Here is a 13,685-nt window from a genome sequence, read left to right on the forward strand (position 1 = left end):
TAATAAATAGAAGCTGTCTACTTAATCTAATCTGCACAAATCATTGCATATGAAACCGAAAGCTGATTTGTCAATCTATGTTTCAATCAAGATATTACTCTTTGGTAAGACCCATTGTTCTGATTGTAGCCATGTGAAGGAAAATGAATTATTCTAAATCTTAAAACTCCCCTCACTCCCAATTCTATTCTTTGATTTCAACTAAGCTAAAAGTTTTCAGTGGTTTTCAATGTTGACCAGAATACTGATAAAGATGGCTGAGTAAACAGGCTCATAAAACTCTCCTCAATGGAGTTTTGATGATATCTACCATCATGCCATTCATATCATGGTTAAGCAGGAAAGCGTCTAACAGGGAATGAAAAAACCAGGGTTTTGAATGAGGAAGATCGTGATTCCAAGTTTGCCCATTTCAGATTTTGGTAGTTTAAAAAAAATATCCACAAAAATTCTACTCTGATGTCTTCATGGAATGACTCACACTTCTTGGAAGCCATGATAGCAGAGCACAAGCTCTGGAATGTTGGAAAGGTGGAAAGGTTTACAATAAGTTCCCAACAACAAGAGGTAGCCAGAATTAAGCCTGCTAAGTCCGGAGAAACTCATTACCTGAAGACTGATTCATAGGTCATTAATTCTTTTTAAATCTGAAATAGATTAAAATGCAAAATGAACTTCATTTCTATGCATCCCCTTTCTGCTTCAATACCAATGACAGTGGAATGATGGAGAAGGAAGCTTAAGAATAACACATGGTTTTTAGACAGCATATAAACATTAATTTCCCTTCTGAGTATATAAATGTGGGTTCTATGTCTAAGAAGCAACAAATTAATATACTTTGAGAAGTACATGAATATGAATATTCTACTGAACACAAAGTCAGAAAATGTAAAATAGAAGGACAGAGGGAAGTTCTATTCTAAGAAAATAAGCTGTCAAAATTGGATTCACATGATATGTCTCAAGGCAACCAAGAATATCATTTTCTGGAATATTCATCTCATTCTATAGCTCTTTCAATTTGTAAAAAAGACCACCAACAAGATGACGACAACTTATTTACCAACCTCAGGTGTAGAGATGAAGAGAGAAAATCTATGAAGAATTTAACAATGAACTCCAAACCACCTCAACAATAATAGCTATTATTTACACAATGCTTTAAGATTTGGAGAGCATTTTACATATGTTATCTCTTTTGATTCTTAAGAGAAGCCTGGGAGGTAGATATTGTTGGCATTATTCCATTTATACAAATGAGAAAATCATGAAAAATTAAATGACTTACTAGTAAGTGTCTGAGGGGTCTAGATCTTTCTGTTGCTCACTCTAGCCCTCTGTCTACTCTGCATCTATCTAAAGGCCAAAACTTGGTGAAGGAAGGCATGAGAAAAGAAATATACTCTTGACAATGAGAGGTTGGGTGTCTTGCTCAGTCCCATAGAGCTCTAATGAATCAGAAGGAGGATTTGAGTTTGGGTCTTTTTGAACTTGAAACTAATTCTCTATCCACCTAGTTCTTAACAGACAAGAAATGATTGGTTACTGAAGTGGGAGTAATTAAAAATGAATATCTGTCTAGATAGAGTCATACCATCAAATCATTGCAGAAAATATAAAAATTAATATTAAAATAGGAGAGACCCTAAAATAATAAAAAGATAGGATGTATTTCTGCAACAACTCAAATCTGAGCTATTTAAACAAGAGATCCATGTTACTAACATGGGAAATCAATAAAGGAAAAGACATTTACATGGACTATCACTGTTTCTTACAGAAGTTTTATCAAAGGAAATCAGTCACCATAATCACCTAATTGGCTGAGCTATTTTAAGTAGCAAACAGCTTTTCTTGGCACAGATACTGGAGTAGTTAGCCATTTTCTTTGCTAAATCAATTTACAGATGAGGAACTGAGGCAAACAGAGTAAAATTGGGGGTTTTTCTGGCAAAGATACTGGAGTGGTTTGCCATTTCTTTCTCCAGCTCTTTTTCATATGAAGAAACTGAGGTAAACAGGATTAAATGACTTACCCAGGATCACACAGCTAGTGTTTGAGACCAGATTTAAACTCAAGAAATAGAATCTTCTTAACTACATTCTAATGTCCCAATTAGTTGCTCTGGAATTCAGGAAGACCTGAGGTCAAATACAGCCTTAGACACCTAACTTAGAGTGACTATCAGGAAGTCCCTTAACCTTGTTTGTTTATGGAAAAGGAAATAGCCAAGCAGTCCTGTACCTTAGTCAAGAAAACCACATAAAGAGTTTGATTCAAAGAGTCAAAAAAGGGCCAGACACTACTCAACAAACACAGCAAAAGATTACAGGCTTTGAATAACAAATCTACTTATGAAAAGGCCAAAAAAGCATCTAAGACAGAAATAGGGTACCTGCTCTATATCATAGATGTTTAAAAAAATCCTTAATTAGCCATTAAATTTCCCAAACTTTTATCCCTACTGCTTAGTTTACAATGTGGTAATGGCTATTTGCCCCATAATTACCAAGGAAAGAATTCCCAGCTGTTTAAACTCTTAAGGTTCTCATATTGGTCTGAGCAAATGGATGGCTGTGGGAAAGGTTGAGAGGGAATGATATGCCAATCTCCAGAGTCTAATTCCTAGTCTCTATAGACAGCTCAACAAGTTTCCTGTACTTTTCATATGCAAATGAGCTACTCAAAACCTCACATCCTTTATGAGTTGCAAATGATCCTACTCAACCTGGGATATTCTTTACAGGGAACAAAATGATTAACTCAAATCTGAAAGAGCATCTCCCTTTATATTATATGAAAATGCAGTCTTATAACTCATTATCTCTATTGCTTGCCCTTTTGCCCTGAAAATTTGACAAACCCAAGAAGATTTTGTATTACATTAAAATTATTATTAACTATCAGAATCATAAATTTACAACTTATCTCTAAGGATTTTATTGAAAAATTATATTCTATTTGAATAATTTTTGTCCCTTCCCCTTTGTTATTGAAATTTTAGGCTGAAATACTATTCCAAAAAAATGATATTGATGAACAGAGTTGATACCTTTATGCATCAAATTCATAGTGTATTGTACCAAATGATGGCCAGAAATTAAATAATTTCTTTGTTAAGACAAAATTATATTCAAAAGGGACTTTATTAAACTTGATGAGATTATAGCGTCTCTTTTCTGGGAGATTTTAGCAAGCCAAGATTCTGGAAATGATATCTGAAGATATTTGCTTTGTGAAGAGGAAGATGAATGAACAGATGGATGGATGGATGGATGATTGGACGGATGGAGTAACTTTTAAAAAAATTCTCTAATAGAATGGAAAGAACTCAAACAAGAGCTGTAACCACATGATACATAGAGAAAGGAACACTGTTATTTAGAGTGAAAAGATCAGAGTTCAGATCCAAGTTCTTCCATTTATCAGCTATGGTTAATAAAGCAAATCTTAGGGTCTTAGCTCTTCATCTGTAAGACAAGAATTGGACCAGATTCAAAGTAATCCCAGTAGACTTTGGACAGAAAATGCCATCTGCACCAAGAAAAAGAACTAAGGAGATTGAATGTAATTCAACACATGCTACGTTCACTTCTTTTTTCTGTTTTGTTTTTCCCCATGGTTTTTCCCTTTTGCTTTGATTTTTCTCTCCCAAAATGATTAATAAAGCAATGTGTTTAAAAAAATAAAGAAAAAGAAAAAAAAAGAATTGGACCAGATAATTTGATTCATCAAACATATGTTTCAGTGACATATGACTGGGCCTTGAATGTCCAATAAAGAAGTTTAGACCTCATTTGGTAGGCAATAGGGCGTTAATGAAGATTTCTGAGCATTTGTATAAAATGACCAGATTGTTGTCAAGGCTCAATCTGGCAGGTTGCTAAACATTTCTCACTAAAATTCTCTTTTTCCATTTCCCTTACTCCCAATTCATTTAACCCCCTCAAACTTCCTGAATGAAATTCACCACCATGGTTTTTTAGGGGACTTTTCATTGCCTACCACTTTATCATTGTCTAGTGGTCTTAATCTACATTTTTCTACTTTTGTAACTAATGACAGTTAGGTTATATCAGTGTATATATATATATATATATATATATATATATATATATATATATATACTTCTCTATCAGAAGTAGGAATGTCCAAAGCAAGTTAAAGAATCATTCCCTTTTACTCCATACTAGAAAGAATATATTTGGAGTATTTTTTTATGTATCTCACTTTAGTAGCCATGTGGACATTTGAGAGTAGGGTTTCTTAACCTGGGGAGTCCATGAATACCCCCAAGTTGTGGCATATGGATGAATTTCAGGGAGTTTGTGAACTTGAATGGGGAAAAATGCATCTATATCTGAGTATTGAATATAACATATTTCAATATAATCTTTTATAAAAGCATTTGTTTCATTTTATGCATTTAAAAATTAATTCTTATGAGGTGTCTACAGGCTTCACCAAGGTGAAGACTTTTTCATCTTCATCTTAAAAAAGACTTACAAAAAAAGAATAAGACTTTTGTGTCCATGACATTAAAAATGATTTAAAAATCACTGAGTGTTTCCAGACTGGTGGTAAAGGGACTGGTGATTATGCCACATGAGGATCAGTTAAAGAAACTGGTAATGTTCAGCCTGAAGAACACTTTGGAGATGAAGAGGATGAAGGATATGACAGCTATATAATAATAGTAGTAACAACAACAGCATTTATATAGGTACTTTATAAATATTATCTCAAATTATCCTCACAATGCCCCTGGAAAGTAGGTGGTGGTATTATTATCATTTTATTATTTATTTTATAGATGAAAAAATAGAGGCAGACAGATATTCAGTAATTTGTTCAGGATCACACAGCTGGTTATAAAGTCTCTAAGGCCATTTGAATTCCAGACTCCAGGAACTCTATTCACCACACTGCTCCTATATTGAAATAAATATCCTATCCATGTATTTGAAAAGCTGTCTTAAATAAGAGGGATTAAATTTGTTTTGATTGAGATACTCCTTATCCCATTGCCTGGCAAAATGCAGACCAATTTATCTGGAAAAAACAGAGACAAAGATTTATGTCTCAACCGTCAGAACTATCAGAAATTCAACAGTCTGTCTCCAGGATTATTGAGTTTCCTTTCATGGAAGACCTTTAAGGAAAAGCTGAATGACTCTTTGTCAGGGATGATGTAGAGAGTATCAATAATTTTTGTTGGATCTCTTAAATCCCTTGAACTTCTGGGATGCTGTGATTCAATGAAACACAAGGAAAAATCATCAGCAGAGCTAAAAGCTATGATCATTGAGAGTGAATATGAAAATTTTTCATGTTTCAGGGACATTAGCTATTGACTGAGGATACTCCAGACCTAATAATGTATCTCTGAACCTGATTGGCAACCTGGGGCCCCAAATCTATCAAACTCAATCCCTAATTACCTTTTCCTCTTTTTTCACTTGCTGCTACTGTAATTGGATAACTGTTTTCCTTTCTTATCCTTATTTACTGTGATGACCGTATTTTAAAATCAGCTGGAGTCAGGAATTCAGGTTAAGGGAAAATCCTCCATCTTTATTCTTTGCGGAGGTGAAAGGGGGATGGCAATAGGAAGTGAGAGCAGTCACAACACTAAACCCATCAGCAGTCTCTCTGCCTCTCTCTCTCCACCCACCAAAATCATCTGTACGTCATTTCCTATACAACACATCAAAACTTGCATAGAGAGTGGGCAGGGCCATTCTTTCTCCAAGCATATATTAATAGAGTATCCTCCAATTGCTATTTAGCCTCACGTGCTTGGGACCTCAGTGCATCAACTCGAGCTTCACCTTATTACAAGTTACCCATCACATTTATGGAGAAAGAAAGACTTTATGACTAAATGGGAGATAGAGAATATTATGAAATGAAAGATATATAATTTTGATTACATTAAATATCAAAGTTTTTACACACAGTCAATACAATCAATATTATAAGAGAAGCAGAAAGATGGAAAACAATTTTCACAGCCAGAGTTTCTGATAAAGGCTTCATTTCTCAAATATACAGAGAACTGAGTTAAAGTTATTATTTATATATAATTAATAATGGATAAATGGTCAAAGGATAGGAACAAGCAATTTTCATATGAAGAAATGAAAGCCATCTATAATCACATTAAAATATTCTCTCATTTAGTATTGATGAAAAAATGCAAATAAAAAAACTCCATCTCAAATCTATCAGATATTGGCTAATAGAAAAGGAAAACAATAAATGTTGGAGAGGATGTCAGAAAATTGGAACACTAAAACAATATTGGTAGAGTTGTGAACTGATACAATCATTCTGGAGAGCAATTTGGAACTATGCCCAAAGGTCTATTGAACTGTTTATATTCCTTGATCCGCAATTCTACTATGAGGTCCGTATTCCAGAGAGATCATAAAAAATTGGAAAAGGACTCATAGGTACAAAAATGTTTATAGTGGCTGTCTTTGTGGCGGCAAAGAATTAGAAACTCAAGGGATGCCTATTAATTGGGGAATGGTTGAGCAAAGTGTAGTATTTGGATGTAATGGAATACAATTGTTCTATAAAAAAAATTTGAGCAAGCAGATTTCATAAAAAACCTGGAAAGGCTTATCTGAACTGATGCTGAAGTGAAGGGAAGTATTCAGAACCAGGGAATGTTGTTCACAGTAACAGAAACATTGTACGGATGACCAACTTTGATAGACTTTGCTCTTCCCATTCATACAATGATCTAAGACAATTCCATAATATTCCTGATGGGAAATGCTATCCACATCCAAAGAAAGAACCATGGAATCTGAATGCAGATTAAAGCATACTATTTTCACTTTTTGGATTGTTTTTTTCTTTCTCATGACTAATGTAGAAATATGTTTAACATAATTATACATGTATAACCTATATTGCTTTCTTGGGATAAGGGAAGGGAGGGAGAAAAAATAGAACTCAAAATCTTAAAAGTAAATGTTAAAAACTAATAAATAGATTTTAAAAAATAAACAATAAACTTCAATACAGACATGATATAAAAGAAAAGAACTATTAAGAGAAATGTACACAGTTTTCAACTGTATGTATAATTGGGGACTGGCACAGAAACAGAGTACATCAGTGTGTTTAGCTGAAGCATGTTCCCCACATGGGAAGCCTACTTCCAGGAGATTCCTTAGATATGATGAAAGTGCCTAGGAGAGACATTGAGGCATGAATTAACATTATTTCATGGGTTTCAGTCAGTTAACCATATAGTAAATTGAACCACTGCAGAAACATTTAGATTCCTTTTTTTTTTTTTTTTTTTTTTTTTTTTTTTTTTTTTTTTTTTTTTTTTTTTTTTTTTTTTTTTTGCTTTTTGGTTACTTGCTCTGGATTTGACTGCTTTCTTGATGCCATCCAATAAGAAATGATGCTGTCATGGGAGAAGATTTGAGCCCTGTCCCCAGTGAGACCAATATATAGTTCCATGGAAATAGGAATTGGTCTTTTTGCTTCTGTGCCATGTTCTTTGCCATTTGAAGTGAAGGAGATGAATCTAGAGCTTCTGGCCTTGTGAATTTTGAAAAGTCAAGAAGACCAACAGGTAGGACTCTGGGAGCCAGAGTCCATGGTAAATTTTGCAGACTACTAATATAGATAGCTCAGGGCAAGGAGTGACCTTTGAAAATCATCTCCAATTGATATAAGATGAGGTAATAGAGATTACACTTTAGAACCAAAATAAATCTTTTTTTTTCTCCCTATATTTCTTTCTCCTCATCTATAACTCATCAAACACACATATTCCAATACCCTCTAATCATGAATGGCCATTAATGTTTAGATCTTACTTGGTAGGAATGAATGGCAAGATCCAGAAGAGAGCTTAGAGATCTAATAATCCAACCTCTTCATTTTTATATGAGAAAACTGAGACCTAAACAGTTGTAGATATCTTTCTAAGGTCACACAAATAATTATTTATGGCTTATTAATTACTCTATTTGAGACAACCTTGGGGCACTGATTGATAAGATTAGAAAGAGAGAAATAGATGTGAGAGAAACAGAGACAGGGGTAGAGTGAGAGCTTATGCATTGTGAAAGAGAGAGACAGAGAAAAAGATAGAGACAGCAGAAACATACACACACAGACAGAGAGACAGAAAGATGGATGGATGGATGAACAGACAGACAGATGGACAAATAGACAAACAGACATACATATAAATAAAATATTTGTGAAGGGCTTACAATGAAATAAGTATTCGGGTATATCTCTAAGATAATGGGGGAAAACAGCCATTTTGATGGGAGTCAAAAAGCAGGGAAGAGAAAATATGTTTAATATTATGGGGTGGAGATCAGTATGGAGGCTTGTTTCTAGGTAAAAGAAGGTGAAAACTCACCTATCAAAACCCAGAGTGTTTTCAGGAATAGATTTCAAGGTTCTTCTCATGTAGATTTAGGGATGATTTGGCAAGAGATTTGAGCAAGAGTGAAGGCCCTATGTTATGGAGATAATTGGGAAATGGAATATGAAAATAGTAGAGAATAATGAGGCACAAAGAAATGAATAATTTGTTCCTTATCACATTATTAGTTAGTTGTGGAAGCCAGGATTCAGTTTCAAGTCTTCTGCTTCTTCAAGGCCTGGCTCTACTCACTATATTGCAAAACTGGACCCCTCAATTGAAAATTAATCATGGGATTATGATTTTTTGTTATAGGTCTTCTAATGGTCTTTAACTATATTAAAAGTTCCTATTTCTTAATTTTCTAAGTTTATGCCCAGATTATAAATTCCCTAAGAGTAAAGACCAAGTCTAGCACAGAGTTGGTGAACATTGAATATGATGTAGAGTATTTCATAGAAATAATGTTGCAATAGGTTGGTTAGTACAATAATTATTTAAAAAAAAACACAAGCATAACACAATGACCTATGGAATTAGGTCCAGAAAAATTCCAGAAAAATGGGAAACCAACTTAACCTGCCGAATTGAGAGATTCTAAGTTAGTGAGTTTTGCCTCAGTGAAATTGCCTCAGGATATTCTTCTTTGGATATTGCCCTTTCCTCACTCCTTTCCCTTTCAGTCACTTATAAAAAAAACTCCTCCCATCTCCTATCCTTCTTCTTCCATTTAAATGATTTGGATTTGTTGTGGAACTAGACATGTCCAGTGGTAACAGTCTCTGCAGAGTTTGATTTCTACTTGGAACCAAAGTAGATTCCAAGTAGAAAACCACATGCCCTCTGTTACTCACTTCCCTCCTCCATGAGATTGCCATTATTTACGTGAAAGTAATCAGAGCATCAATTAGAGCAATCAAAAGCAGCAGCAGGAAACCTCTCTGCCCTATTAAAACAAAACGCCCAAAGATTTTAAAGTGTAAGATTTCTTTAAATGATTTCTTGGCCCATTGAGTTTTTCACTGACTTTGTCTTCTCTTTAAAGTTATCGGAATATGCAGGCAGACACCAATGTAATGGGAAAATCCAGAAATAGAGTGGGATGACTGGGGCTTTTCCTCAAGGTGCTGAAGTTAGAGAATGTTGATGCACTCACAATCCTTCAACATCATAAGAACAACAAAGCTTGACAAATAGAAAGTATAATTACCTAAAATAAGTTCTATGGTTTCCCATTCCTTTTAAAGTGGCCTCCCTAGTATATGTTTCTTGGTTTCTTCCTAGAGTTCTTTGTTGACTTGAGGGATGGTTTATATATGGTTTATGGTACTTGTTTAGGATATAAAAAGTTCAGCTTACAGCTTTGGCGTTAGGATTTGACAATCTCAGGACATTGTTAGCTGTCCATCCTCATGGGGTGCTGGAGGAAGGACCAGAAGCTACTCTTCTCCTACCATGATAAGGCAACTGCTGAAGCAGTGGAAAGCTGATCTTAAAACTACCATACTTGGGATTCCACCCTAACACTCACTGATTCCATTTGCCCATTCTCCTGCTTTCCCTTCCCTCTCCATCACCCTGTTCTGTCCTCCTCTCACTCTTACCCTTTCTTTCCCCTTTTATTTGTCATCCACTTTTGCCTCTGTCTGTCAGAATTTTTTCATGTTGATTTGCTTGCTGGCCTGAAATTGAACTGTGACTGGATCCTGACTCACTTCTGGCTTTTCCATTCATTCTTCCTGACCACTGAAAATTCTTTTCTTTTACAATGACAGAATCTTAAGAAAGTAGGGACCAGAGTGATTAAATAATGTAAACCACATCTACCTACCCCTCAAAATCCCTTTTATAATATCACAGACAAGTGATCATCATCATCAAACAATGCCTTATAGCAAACTAAAGCACACCTCCCTCTGTGCCAGCCCATTTCATCTTTAGATAGCTTTCATTAGAAAGATGTTTTTCTTTACATGAAGTCTAAACCAACATCATTGTAACACAATGTTATGCTCCCCATCACAGCCTGTCAAGAGGTTAGACCCTCTATCACTTTTGCAAGAAGAGAGGAACAGCATGGTAAAGTCATCAAAATTAGTTGGTTTCATTCCCTACTCAGTTATTTCTTGTCTCTTGGCTAGCTGGTAGTTCAGCTCTTCATTTCATTCTCACTTGACTTTTCCATACTCTGTGTATTCATTTAGCAAAAAAGTTTATAAACCTCTGAAATCCCTCTCTGCTTTAAATCTATACTCCCATGATCTGTAATTACCTTTTTATTAAATCAGAAACTATTATCTCCTGTAAAAAAGTACAGGTCAAACTTGGGAAAGATTGATCTAGATAAAACATTTTTGGGCTTAACTGAACTTTGTAACTCTGGTGAACTCTTCTTATGAAGACATTTTAATCATCTTACATTGCATTTTAGATTTTTAGAAGGTCCAGGATCAGAGGGATACATGTACGGAATGTACATGTACTAATTTTAACAAATAAGTGTTGATAAGATAATGATTGGTACTCATTGGTACAAGATATTAAAAAAAAATTCCAATTGTGTTGCAAAATAGCTTGAGCTCTGGAATGTTTCTTGTTGGTGTTATCATCCAAGGCAGAAGTAATGCAGCTATTAAATCCAACTCCCTCATGGACTGTGTGGGGTTGGCACAAGAGGAAATGATCTTTTGATTTATAATCTGTGCAAATTTTAAATGCTTCTGGCCACTAGAACTCTTCTAAGAGTGATAGACACCAGCTAGATAATAAGTACAGTAGGCTGTGCAGGGAATCTTGCTTTAGCTTGGTCCCATTGTTCAATTTATTTCAGTGAGTATGTATTATTCACACACCATGAGATGAATAAATCACAGAGGGAATGCAAAGACAAAAATGAGAGTCTCTGACCCCAAGAAGTTTACATTCTTCTGAAGGTTGGAGGATGGGAGTTGGGATAAAAATCATACACAGATTTGCTAACATAAGTCCTCTTCGTCATCTTTCTCTTCCTCTTCCTCTTTTTCTTTTTCCTCTTTTTCCTCTTTCTCTTCCTCCTCTTCCTTGTTATAAACAGCAATTCTATAGAGCTTTAAGGTTGCAAAGCACTTTGCAAGGTATTCCCGAAGCTTAATTAGCTTAAAATGCATCAAGACTTCCAAGAATCCTCTATATTATCACCTTTGATTTTGACCTAACTTGGGAGGTAGGTGAATTATTACTCTCCACTTGACAACTTAGAATACTGACGGAACCAAGTCTGTGACACAGGATTCAAACTCAAGTCTTGACTCCAATTCTAGCACTCTTTCTACCATGGACATCCAAAGGAGCTTCAGGAGAGGAGATAATACTAACAACTTAAGGTCAGAGGGCATTGGTTCTCTGCATGAATTCAGTAACAATTGTCTCCCTCTGACTTCTGGTTAACTGACATTCAGGAAGGTTTTTTAATTTTTTTCCCAACAAACTCTCCTTTTTCCTAGACTTTGTCATCTTCAGAAATTCATCACTGCAAGATAAAATCAATTCAGATTATTTCCTCCCCAGTTGTGTGACTCCATCAATGTACCCAGAAAGGTATTGACTCCTCCCCCTTTCAGCTTCTTTTTTATGTTGTCTCCTCCCTTAGACTTTGAGTTATTTTTATATCCCCAGCACTAAACACAGTGCCTGATACCAAGGGAGGAGAAACTACTTCTCTGAAGTCGGAGAAGTAGGGAGTGACAGAGCCGGACTTGAACACAGGTCTTCTCCGTTCAAATCTAGTGCTCTTTCCATTGCACCAATCTGACATTCTTGTCTCTGAAATAATCTCCTAAAAACATGCCAATATTTTATATCCTTAGGAGAGGTCAACGAACTAACAGATCTTTAAACAAGGAATTTGTTTTCAAAAGTTAGCAGTGCAGGGTAATACTTCAAACAAGATCTGGTTCATAATTTGGCCTGGGTGAGAAATGGCAAGACCTCAGAGTCTATGATCTCTGAATGTGTGTCCTTGTCTCTCTCAAACTTGTCCCAGTCCTTTATCCCAGGGCACATATGTAGAAATTATTTTGACTTTCACCACTTTTTGGTTCCCCTCCCAGTGCTGTCCTTCAGCTCACTCATGGAGAGGCCTGGGTCACCAAACCCAGATGATTCCACATCAGGATGTAATCACTGATCCAAACTTACAGGAGTTTCAGAGCTGCATTTATAGCAGTGTGTTCTTTTCAGGAATTCACTTTGGCAAGCTCTCACATTTATTCTATTCTAGCTGAGGAAATCCTTCCAGAACGCTTAGATTTATTTTATCCTTAAAGTAACAAAGGTTAAGCGCCTCTCCTCAGATCATAGTTATAATCACATTTAACAATAATACAAACATCTTATATTTATTTTAAAATGACGCCTAGCACAAGTAATCACTCAATAAATATTTTATCCTTCTATCTATCTCTACCATCTATCTTTATCATCTCTCTCTATATACAGGACCCGGTATTCTCAGGTGGTCTCTCATCCAACCAGGCCTGACCTGTTTAGCATCTAAGATTAGATGAGATCAGGTAACTTTAGGGTGGTATGGCCTTAGAAATTCAGAGTTAATTATATGACACAGTAGACACTAGCACCAGATTGCCCAGCATGGTGTGCCCTCACCAGAGAAAGTGCTGTGCTCCATGAGCAAAGCAGAATTGAATTAGCTCATAAAAAATGCAAGATGCACAAAATTAGAGAGTCTACCCCAAATGTTCATAGGGAGTATTAGTGTCCAACCTGTGGGAGAGCATTCTGAGCTCATACTGGTCTGGTCAGTCACAGTTGGACACCTTGTAAATCAGCTCTAACATAGTAATATTTTGGTCTTCTTTGAAAACAAAGGACAACAGACAATGTATATTCTCTATCTCCATAGTTTTTTCTATCTATATTATCTAATTTATTTATTTATCTCTATCATCTATTTATCCATCTCTATAACTTCTCTAAATATTATCTATCTCTATCATATCCTTCCATTATATATCTCTATAATCTTTATTTATGTTATCTTTCTATCTCTTATTTATATATCTCTTTTATTTATATATCTCAGTTATTTATCCATCCCTATCACCTCTATATTACCTTTCTATCATCTTTCTCTATCTATAGTATATATCTATCCATCTATCTATCCCTGTTATATATTTATTTATCTATCTCTATGATCTGCTTATACATCTATCTCTTATCATTTATCTAACTATATTATCTATTTGTTTATATTATCTCTTTTGTATATTC

This window comes from Sarcophilus harrisii, chromosome 4 (assembly GCF_902635505.1).
Source record: "Sarcophilus harrisii chromosome 4, mSarHar1.11, whole genome shotgun sequence".
Taxonomy (NCBI): domain Eukaryota; kingdom Metazoa; phylum Chordata; class Mammalia; order Dasyuromorphia; family Dasyuridae; genus Sarcophilus; species Sarcophilus harrisii.